The following is an 11401-nucleotide window of genomic DNA, read 5'->3' as shown; positions in this document are numbered from 1 at the left end:
TCTTTTAGGACAGACCAGATGCTCTTCTTGTTCAATTTCTTATAACATGTCAGAAGCACATTTTTACTTCATGAATTGAACTGGCAATCTACAATGTATGTATCAATTCAGTCCTTTTCTAGAGTGAAGCAGACTAAACATTTGAAGAATTAATCCACTGTGTGTATATCAACAGACACAACCACATACACACCAAGCCCTAACATGGTGAGTTATTCCTCAAAGATATCTATTGTCTGTTGGAATTCAAAGACTGTTTTCATGGTTACATTTGAAACCAGTAATAAAACCAATTCAATGATGTGAATATTACTGATTAATACTCCTGTAACTCTTTTGCTTAATTTTTGTGTGCAAAGCTGATTAACATCTTTATCTCAAAACTAAAAAAAAAAACCATCAAACAAAAAAATCCTAGATTCATGATTTTGGGGGGTTTTTTAAAATAATTTTTTGGCTTAATAATTACTGAGGTCTAAACCAGGAAACAAGCTCCAAAGCTGTAAAATTACAAAACTGAAAAGCTAGGTGAAAGGATCTTCTGTCCTGGGAAACTGGCTTGAGTTTGTAAAGTCCCTGATTTGGTACTGGAAAAGTTTCAGTAAAGATTTGCCTTCTCTTTTGTCTGGGTTTTTCTGTCAAAAGTATCTATGGAGTGGTGCTTAATTGCCATTAGCAAATGCAAATAGAAACAGTTGCCTCCCTGTGGATTAACGGTTCTTTTCCTGTTCCCAGTGGGCTGCTCTCTTGATTCTCCTTGGGGCATTTCCAAGTCTTCCCTCATCTCTGCAAATCCTCCCCCAATTCCCTACACTCACTGTCAGCTGATGACCTTGGCTCTTGTAGCACTGAGGAGACAGAATCTACCTACCGAAGTCTTTCATGTCCTTTCTGCTCACTAAATGTGCTTGTCTTTGCAATCTTGCCCCGATCATCTTTTTGCAGAGAGACCTGGGATGACGCCTCTCGTTTCCAAGATCAATGCATCTCCCTCCATCCATTTCCCTAGAACTCTAGCTCTATCCTCCTCTCTTCTCTCTCAGGTATCTTCAGATTTTCCCTGGTCTCTCTCTCAGTGTATGTCTTGAGGGCAGCCTATATATGTGGTATAAAAACTCTCCCCAACAACCCTTAGCTCCTTGCAGAATACAGAGGCCACAAATGGCTCAGCATACAGGAGCTGCCATCAGAAGTGTGGCCCTATCTCCCTTGGTCTCAGCAGATAAGGGCATAGCCAGAGGGAGCTTGGATATAAGGCCAAAGTTCTGTGGTGCCAAGGCCCTGCCTAATTTAACTTTGCTGAGAAATTAGTTAGGTAGCTGTCTGTGACTACAAAAGTCTAAATGCCCCAGGACCCTGGATGGGAGGAGTGTGGGTTGAAGGATATGGCAAAAGTTCTACCTAAGAAGCAATATGTTCAGCTTACTGCTTCTTCCATTGCTTTTCAGATTGTGTGTGTGTGTGTGTGTGTGTGTGTGTGTGTGTGTGTGTGTGTGTATGCATGCACATGTGATCTGCTTTGGTTGCCTACTTGTCTGACTGTTTAAAGCTTAGTGACTTGCTTGTTCTACAACCAGACTAGATGAGAAGATAAGGCATGGTGTATCAGCTCTGGCTATTGTCTCATTCAAATACAGCAGGACATTCTTAGAGAGATTGGTGTGTCCATAGGTGTTGGAGGTAGAACAGCTCATACTTTTGAATAATGCCTACAGATAGCCATGCATTGCACAATGAGATGCTTTCCTGGAGAGCACTCATGTGAGATACCAGAGAGAAGGAGGACAAAGCCTAAGAAAAAGAAAAAAGAAATACAAGAGAGAAGCAGCGGTGTGTTAGATGGCAAGAGCAGATGGCAGGTAGGAGAGGAGTGGTAGAGTCAGAGGAGAGGGAAGGATGAGCTCCACTCTGAGAAGCAGTGAGGCAGTGGGCTGGACACTGAGACTGACTCGGCTCTGGTGAATGGGCAATGTGATGTGGTTCCCAGGTTATGGTATCCAATAATCATTGTAGCTTTGGGGTCCAAGGTCCAGGCTTCCTTTGCTGAGTGACCTTGAGCATAGGTAAAATGGAGTCAATGTCTTATACCTGACATGAGAATGAAACTTAGAAACATTCCTGGTATGGTAAGTAATGGCTGTTATTATTGCTATTGTTTCAGTTTTCCCAGGATTTTACAAATCGTATTGCATTCTTGAATCTTCATGGAAAAATCCTCACTCATTTTTTCTTTTCAAAGCTCTGGTCTCACAGTTACCACTTTTTCAAAGTCATCTGTGAAAGTTTCTCTTTCCTTCTGTCTTCAGGTTGACATGTTTGAATGACTTCTGAATGCAAGGTACAGTGTTTTCTTAGTTGTAGAAATATGGAAGATATAGTTAGGTCCCTTAGACATCTATAATATACAGGGATGATAGGTTCCTTATGAATGTACTGGAAATACATTTATTGGGTAGTTTATTGGAATCTCACAGATTTTCCTGCCCCCACTGGCTTGGAACTGAGATCTCAGATCTCAGCCTCCTGAGTAGTTAGCCTGGTGAGAGATCTCCTTAATAGTTATTATTATGTAAAATGGAACTTTTTATTCTGAAATCCCACAAATTATTTTCTTACCCCATATTAAGACATGGTCACTGCTCAATGGTGTTACCTCCAACCTGGTTAAACAAAGGCAGGGAGATGGGGCTGGGGGAATTCTGGGACAAAGATGTTGGGTCATTGTGAGGTCTCATGGAAGTCCGACTCATCCAAGACAGAAAATAATGCTTGGGGGAGGCCAAGCCATAAAGGTTAAAAGTAGGACTAGAGAGGATAAAGACAGAAGTAGACTTGGACAGGCCTCTGAGGGGTGGGCGTGGTTCAACGTGGAGGAAAAGGATAAAGGAGAATCTCCATGTGGAAGGAATGGGGGGAAAAAGGGGAGACATTGTGGCCAGCAGAACAAATGAGGGCAGAGGTGACCTAGTTGATAGGGGTGGATGGAAATGAGGGATGGATTTCACTTATTGTTTTAGTTGAAGGTTAGTGAAACCTCAGCCTGTATAACTAATGCTTAAGGATTCTTGAAAGAGTTGCCTCATTGCAAGGACACATGCAAAGGTCAGACTAGTCCATTGGACAAGCCAGACCTACCAGGTTTGAAAGAGACGGGCATCCTCCAGCTCCACAGGAATGAAGGTGAATGAGACCAGGAGAGAGTTCCAGAAGTAGGTTCTGATCCAGAATTCAGTCCAGATTCTCTTCTCATAATCTCCTACCTGAGGGTTATATTATACAACCCTTTAGCAAACAAGTATGTGAATCACAGTTTAGTTGTTCACTTCTTTCTACTTTTGTCCTGTTTGATAGATTTTGACATCAGTCTCCTAGGATTCTGTCTCTTCTTTCATCATTCACGATTAGAGTTCATGTTGATTGATGGCCAGACATGGGTTGAAAACATAATACTGCATTATATAAATGCTGAGTAATGAGATTATATTTTGCTTACATGACTCAGAACTGGCAGCTTTTCTATTTCTATTTTATATCCTTTGGTCAGTTCTTCTGATCAGTGGAGCTAAATGGAAATAGAGCTCACTTTGGGTGGGGCTGGAGTATGGAAGAATCAGATTGGGGCAATAAAGAGTTTACAGTCGTCCAGTGCTGGAAAGCTTTAGGTCTGATTCTTCATTGTGCAAATTTTAAAGATGAATTTAGATAAGGATTTGACAGGGTAGTAGTGTGGGAGGGAAAACTTTCCTACTTTTATTTGTGGGTAGATCTTTAATATTTTATAAATACAATAGGAAACCTGCTTCTCTCTAGCATTGGGTAAGAGGAGAAGAAATTGCTAATCCTTTATAGTATGTTTATCTGTTCTTCATGTTAAAAAAAAATCTGTTTCCCTAGGTCTACATCTATTTTGAGAATCAGTGAATTTGAGGGACAGAGTAAAAGGATATGATTTATACTCCAGGGAGTCAATCTCCAAGAAAGTAGACAGTAAAATTGTATGTGCTTCAAAATATTTATCAACTCAAGCTACCAATGGTAACATGATTCACTATTTTGACATGTGAAACAAGCACATTGCTCTTTTGTTATTATCCTTTTCTTTCTGGATCCTGCCATTTGTTTTCCCTTGGCTTGTCTTGGAGAGTTGAAACTTTTGCTTGATTAACAATAATAATGACATTCCTGTTTGGTGTCATTTATGCTTCACAGGCTTTTAGAGACTAATATCAGATAAAGCACCTTGTAGCTCTCCTAATCCATTCATGCTGATAGAAAAAATGATTAGATAGGGTGACTCATAAATACTAGACTTTGCCCCTCAAAGTTCTAGAGGATAAGTACCATGTCAAGGCACTAGCTAATTTGTTGTCTGGTGAGTAATTACTTTCTGGTTCCTGTTTTATCTTCACATGACAAAAAAAAATCTTTCTTGGGTCTTTTGTAGGGCACTGTCTACATAAATTAAAATTGAAAGTAGGTCTGAGGAATCCCTGATCAGACAATGCTGGGTAGAATTACTTAGTGATTTTTGACCTTCTTTGCTATGCAAATACAAGCAAAACTGAGCTTGGGTTAATTTATGTAAGTGCCTATATTTTTTAGAAAAGAAACTTACAGTTAGTCAGAAGGCACAAACTTAAACTCAATATGGCCAAAAACTTAGAGTCAACAGAGTAGACCAAATTATAACCCAACAACTTATTGTTTTTATGTGTGTTTAAACTATAACAGCCTTCCCCCTCCATATCATCACTACTTCTGCTTCAGAGCTGCTAGATTCACAAATCATGGTTTCTTCCAAGTATAACAGAAATCATTTCATCTCCATTTACCTCTTAAAAATCTCCATCTCACAATGTTTCTCCCTGTCTGATTCCATCATTTTCCCAACTGTCATTCACCCTTTTTCTTCTTCCTCTGTCTATTTGTCTGTCTATTTACCTATCTACCTCCTTTTGTTTTTGCTTTTTGGTATGAGGGATTAAATCAAGGGCCTCATGTTTACGAGGCAAGCCCTACACTTTTCTACTGCTGATCTATACTCTTAGCCTGAGGGCATACAGTATCAAACGTATGAATTTCAAACCTTCAGTCTACATCAGCAGTCATTCTTAAAGGCCCTCATGAAACCTACTCTAAAGCTGTAGTGGGACATACCTGTTCTCACATGTCCTTTGATTCACTGCTATGGAATGGAACATGGCACTCATTTCATGTATCTGTCATTCACAAGATCACACTCTGGCAGCTGCGGAACTGGCCTCTGTTCCAGATGGTTGACATTTCTATCCCTGAATGTCTAAGTATGTCCCAGAGGCTCTTGCTTCTCTGTGTCCTAGGTCTTCTTGTTGAGAAGGAGGCCTTGTCAGCAGAACTGAGATCCAGGCCCTAATGGTAAGGACCTGGAAAAGCCAGCAGCTGGAAAAGGTGTGCCCTGAGCACAGGAAGGAGGCTCTGATACTTAGATACCAAGAAATAAAATAAAACTGAGTTATTTCATTCTGAAGATTAGTGAGGAATGGCCAGCGCCAAGTATGCAGACTGGCCAACAGGGTGATTATTGATACCTTTCACCTTCTATTTCAGTGTGAGCTGATTTACCACTCTGAATTCATTTTTTCCCTTATAAACAAGAATGAAAATGAGACCTCTTCTGCAGGAATTAAAAAGTAAATTGTGTGGGTTTGATGGTCTAAGGCTGAAAGCTACTCCATGAAAAATTTATCAAAGTATAGTTTATTTTGTGAGGTTGTTCTCTTAGCAAGAATCTCTTTCAGCCACAGTGTGGAGACAACTATAATCAAGTGGAAGAGTGCCAGCCTTGAGCAAAAGAGCTAAGAGACAGTGCTCAGGCTTTGAGTTCAAACCCCAGTATTGGCTTAAAAAATAAACAAGATCCCAACACAATGTATGACTGTATTTGCAGTCATTGCAATTTGAGTTGATCAGTATTCAAATTTTCAAATATGAGTATACCCTTCTACCCATATAAAAATGCCTTAGAGTCTGTTACAACCTCAAAGAATCACAAGATCTTTTTGATCTAGGTTTACAAAACTCTGGCTGATATATACTAAGGATTTTGGCTAAGCAGGGAGAAATATGATGAGATCAAATATAATACATGAATATGTGTTCCTCCACCTATTCACCATTCTAAATTCAACATGATGAGATTTAGTTACTCTTGCAGTCCACTGTTGAAACATGGACTCAATATGGGCCGATAAGTCTCTAAGTGAGAAATGAAAGAACTTAAAGATGTAGGGATATGGATGTGAGTGTGCCTTCCATTCTCTTCACCCCACCAACACCTTGTGATATATCCATGGAGGAAGTCCTTTGTGTAGAGTGCCAGGAGTAAAAAAAATCACAATGGAGGTTGTCTATGCTATTGTACTTAGAGGAGACACAGTTGAAATGAGCAGTGTCATTTCACTGGAATATTTTATTCCCAGAGTGGCAGAATCTGTTAGCAGCACTCACAGAGGAGGCCATTGAGTGAGTGATTTGCAGGGGTAGGTTGAGTCATGGTAGTAACAAAATAGTCTAGTCCTCAAAGATTTTTGGTGTTTAGTGCATCATGGCATTTGTGTTAATTTCTGTAGTTGCACCAGCACCTGAGATGAAACAAATTATAAAGTAGAGAAGATTTGTTTTGACAAATGGTTTCAAAGGCTGTAGTCTATGATGGGTTGGCCCTGTCATTTTGGGACCTGTGGTGAGGTTACATCATGATGGGGAGCACACAGAAGATGAAAATGCTACTGGATGGTGGACATGAGTCAGACAGACAGACAGATAGACAGGAAGAAGAGGCTGGAATTCTAACATCTGTTGACAGCGAACCAACTTTCCTCCACTACTTCCTGAATATAATATAAAGGTTCTACCATTTTCTAATAGCATCAGGCATGGTTGGTAACCCAGATTTCAACCCAGAGAGTTTGGAGGAGGCGACATTCAAGAAGCAAACATAACATTATTCTAGAAGTGACTTAGAACTTTAACCAACCAAGAGAACATTTTGTTTGTAAGACAGTATCAACACCCATCATAACCCCAAAACTTTAAGCCATTAGAGGCCTACCTTGAACCTCCACATCAGAAAGTGTTGAACTCTCAAACTCTACTTCCTCATTACAGTATAAATTTTAGAGGAAGAAGACTCCTTAGTGGGCAAAGAGCTTGGTAAGTGAGGCAGGGTGGGTGGGGTTGGGTGATTACCATTCCTATGGAGCCCGCTGGGATTAAAATGGAGGGGACTGAGATGACATGGGGTCCTAGGCATCCAATTGTGATCTGTAAATAGGAAAAAGCTTGAGAAGAGACTATAAAACCATAAGCACACAGGCTCATAAATAAAGGCAATGTTACCTGGCTGGGGGGGGATCAAAAAGCCATTATAAGGGACTTAACAGATCCAGGAGTGCTGCTTCTCCCTCTGATATCCATTTAACTTGCCCACATGGCAAGAGGTGGATGAAGCAAATGGGCATTAAAGTAAGGTGTTTGTGCTTCTATATTAAAATCAAGATGAAGCCCATATCAGAGCAACTCTGTCTCTGGACATGAGTGACTAGAAATGCCATATCACGTCTTTGATTTCTTGCTCTGCGGTACTATGAATCTTTGCACATGGTTCTTTCCATATCACTTTTAAAAGTATTTTGCTGGGGCTGGGAGTGTGGCCTAGTAGTAGAGTGCTTGCCTGGCATGCACAGTGCCCTGGGTTTAGTTTCTTGGTACTGCATACACAGAAAAAGCTGTAAGTGGTGCTGTGGCTCAAGTGGAAGAACAAAGAAAGCTCAAGGACTGTGCCCAGGACTTGAGTTCAAGGCCCAGGACTGGCTAAATCTGATCAACAGATCTCCATGAAGTGAAACTACAGAGTCAAGTACTGTAGCATGTTTGAATATTATCCACCCCAATTGCCTAAGAGGTTATTGTTTGTTTCATCAATGGTTTTTTTTTTCCTGCTCTGTTTTTGCCACTGTAAGAGTGGCCTGATGGGTATGGGTGTCTAAAGTGAAATTTAAATCTGTTGGTTTGAGATGGTCTCAATGGCTCAGTAGAGCAAGAGGAATGATTCATACAGCAGTTCCTCTTTAACACATTTATTTCAGGACTCACTAGTTCAGTGACACAGTGTATTGGCTTTTGTCCTGCCCTGGATGATTTTGAAGCCGATCCAGAACATTAATACACAAAGACATTTCCTCCTATTTAATGTAGCTCCTTGTTAACAACAGTTCTCTTTCCTGGAAAATAGAGCCAGAATTATCCACAATAGTTTAAAAAATTGTAATGAATAACCTTTTCTCCTTTTAAAAAAGTAAACATGTTTAATTATGTGTTGAGAAAAATGGTCAGAAAATGTATTCATTTTATCAATGCATGATAATTTACCAAAGTTAGGACATTAGAAACATATGGAAGTAGACTCTGATGGCTCATAACTGTAATTCTAGCTACTCAGGATGCTGGGATCTGAAGATCACAGTTTGAAGCCAGCCCAGGCAGAAAAGTCTTGATTTCTCTATTAACCAGCCAAAAGCAGGAAGTTATAGAGTACTAGCCTTAAGCAAAAGGGCCTATCCCTACCTGGACAGTACCCTGGCCCAGAGTTCAAGTTCCAACACTGGCATAGGAAAAAATTAAATGTACAATTGTTTTAAGTACTGTCCCTAGATTATTAGCCGAAATACATCAAATTTTTAAGAAAATCATAGAAATTTATCACGTTGGCCTGGGCTCTTGTAGAATTGTACAGTACATAATTTTAATTAAGTTTTCTTCTCTATAGCCTTTCCCTTCCTATATATTTCAGTAGCTGGTGTATATACAAATATGTATGTGCACACACCTACACATGTGCTTGCATATGTGCACAAATATGTTATACTAGAAATATGTTATCCTAGAATTTTTTTCTCCCCATTGAGAGAAATGTGCCCCACTTACCCTGATTCAAGCAGTTTGTTCTGCAAACATTTCACATTTCCCCTCCTTTCTATATCTCGATTCATGCTTTATTTCTTCAGGAAGTTCTCTTGATTTGTGACAATTTTCATTGTGTTTGCTGAAACACAGTCTTATTGTACTCTAGAAATGATAAGTATTTCTCTTATGTGGACATCTGTCTACCTTATTTTTGCTATCAGATCATAAATCTAGCAAGAAGTATCCAGTGCTATAACTTTGGCCCCACTGGGTATTATATATAAAATATCCCTTTACAAAATATCAAAAGGAAACATAATATTTTATTTCAGGATCTCTCATCTGCAAGGAAGAGATAGTTAAATACTCAAGATGTCCTAGGTCAGGAAGTAGTCAAGAATTGCATGGGACTATGAGACAAGCAGCTACAGGATAGCAGGGAACCAGAGGTCCACTGTCTGTCTGTCTTTTCTTTGGCAAACCAGTTTTAAATCCTCAAGAGCCACATAGATGAAATCACAGAAAACTCCCAACTCCCGGTACCTTTTTTTTTTTCTGAGTTTGTTTCTTTTTTCCATTGCTCTGACAAATGATGGCACAAGTTAAAGGTTTTATTTTTGCCTCATAGTTTCAGAAATTTCAGTCCACAGTCCTTGGCTCCCCTACTTCTGGGCCCTTCAGCAAACAGACCATCCTGGTAGTGGGAGGATACTCTTCACCTCAAGATAGACAGGAATGAGACATCAAGTAAGGGCCTGTGGATCAGGTGTCATCTTCAGAGAAAAGTCCCCAGGACCTATTTCCTCTAACGAAGCCCTACCTTCTCAAGTTTCTAAAACTTCTAAGCTAGAGAAATATCGCCCCCTGCTGGATGATATGTGCATTTAACATGTGAGCCTGAGGAAGATTTCCACTTTCAATCCATTTAACACATACAAGTATTTTTTTTTTTTAATTTAAACTACAAAATAGGAATTGCCAAAAATTTTTTCAATGTCTGTTATATCTATGTAAGAAATTTTGGTGACAGAAAAGTATCTCTCAAGGAAACAGTGACGGAAGCTAGCAAGCTTTATTGGAGAATGTTAATGTCTTCACTCAGCTATGTTTCGAATAGCAAACAGTTGATTATCCTCTTATCTGCACACAGATCTCCTGCAGATTCATGTTCACTTCAGCCACTCTTTACATCAAGGGCCGTTGTGAAAACTTAGTGAAACAGCTGGAATACCATTAGTTTTCTTTTACAAACGTGAATTGCTTTGAATCAATCTAAAATGATAACAGTTTCACCAAGCAAGAGCTCAGATCTAGCTCTCATTAACACTCACATTTGAGTATTTTATCTCCCTCCAATGGCAAGAAGCCCTGATTAATGAGGTGCTCAAGGGCCAAGGCTTTTTTCTGGGTGCCGTTCCATCTAGGGTCTCTGGTTCCCCACATTGTATCATCAAATCCCCTTCCAGACCCTGTGAATAAGAAGTTTGTATTCATATTAGTACTGATAGTATTGAGTTGTTAAATTCCCTATAGTGGATTCTTTCCAGGAACAGATGTGTGCATGAGTGGAGGACTGATTCCTTTCTGAGGCTCAATATTGGGACAACTGTTGGGGTCCTTCGTCCCGGTCCCTCTCAACTAGTAGGAGGGATGGGGAAAAACACTCCCAACCAAGCCAACCCGCGAGAGGAAAGGGGCCAGGGAGACCTCCCACAACCAGCCTTCCTTCCCCGGAACAGAGATGCCATGCAGCTTCCTCAAGTCAGGAAAATCTCTCTCTCCAAAAAACCCCCTCCTGAGGAAGTCCCTCCAGCTAATATACCCTCACTCTAGGTCCCAGCAGAGAGTGATAAACAATAACACATTTGTAACCAATGCTAATCAAGTCTTGCGCCCTGCCTCTTGCGCCTTGCCTTGTCTCAGCAGAAAGTTATTAGACATGGGATTACTCGGCCCCCAACAGACAACTGTGGGTTTCCTTCTCAGCTCCTGCTTGGAGCTTCCTGCATTCTGTGTCCCAGAGTCTTTATTTTTTGGATTTCTTCCAGCACATTCTAGAAAGGATATGTCTGCATGTTTGTAATGCTTAAGGACCCAGAGGAAGCAAGAGAGGTTTGATGACACATTCTAAGTCCTAGCTGTAAAGGACAAAAAATACCTCTCAAAGTGGAGGAGTGGCAGCAGGATAACACTGCTCATTGGTAGCTGTAACTACAAACTAAATTTTGCACAGATGGAAGCACAGAATAAGAGGATTCCCCACAGGAGAATTCATGTAGATGGTCCCTTTAAATCAGAGTCAGAAATATTTTAACTAATGGTGACCCAGTCAAAGAATGATAACAGTACTTCTCATATTAAGCCACAGATCTCAGACATAGCTTCCTTAAAATTGCTTTTTATAAATATTCAAACAAGGGACAGGAGTTTGGCCTAATGGTAGAGTGCTTGCCTAGCA

This window comes from Megascapheus bottae, chromosome 11, assembly GCF_031878675.1.
Source record: "Megascapheus bottae isolate mThoBot1 chromosome 11, mThoBot2.hap1, whole genome shotgun sequence".
Lineage (NCBI taxonomy): Eukaryota > Metazoa > Chordata > Mammalia > Rodentia > Geomyidae > Megascapheus > Megascapheus bottae.
Note: the sequence above shows the minus strand (reverse complement) of the source record.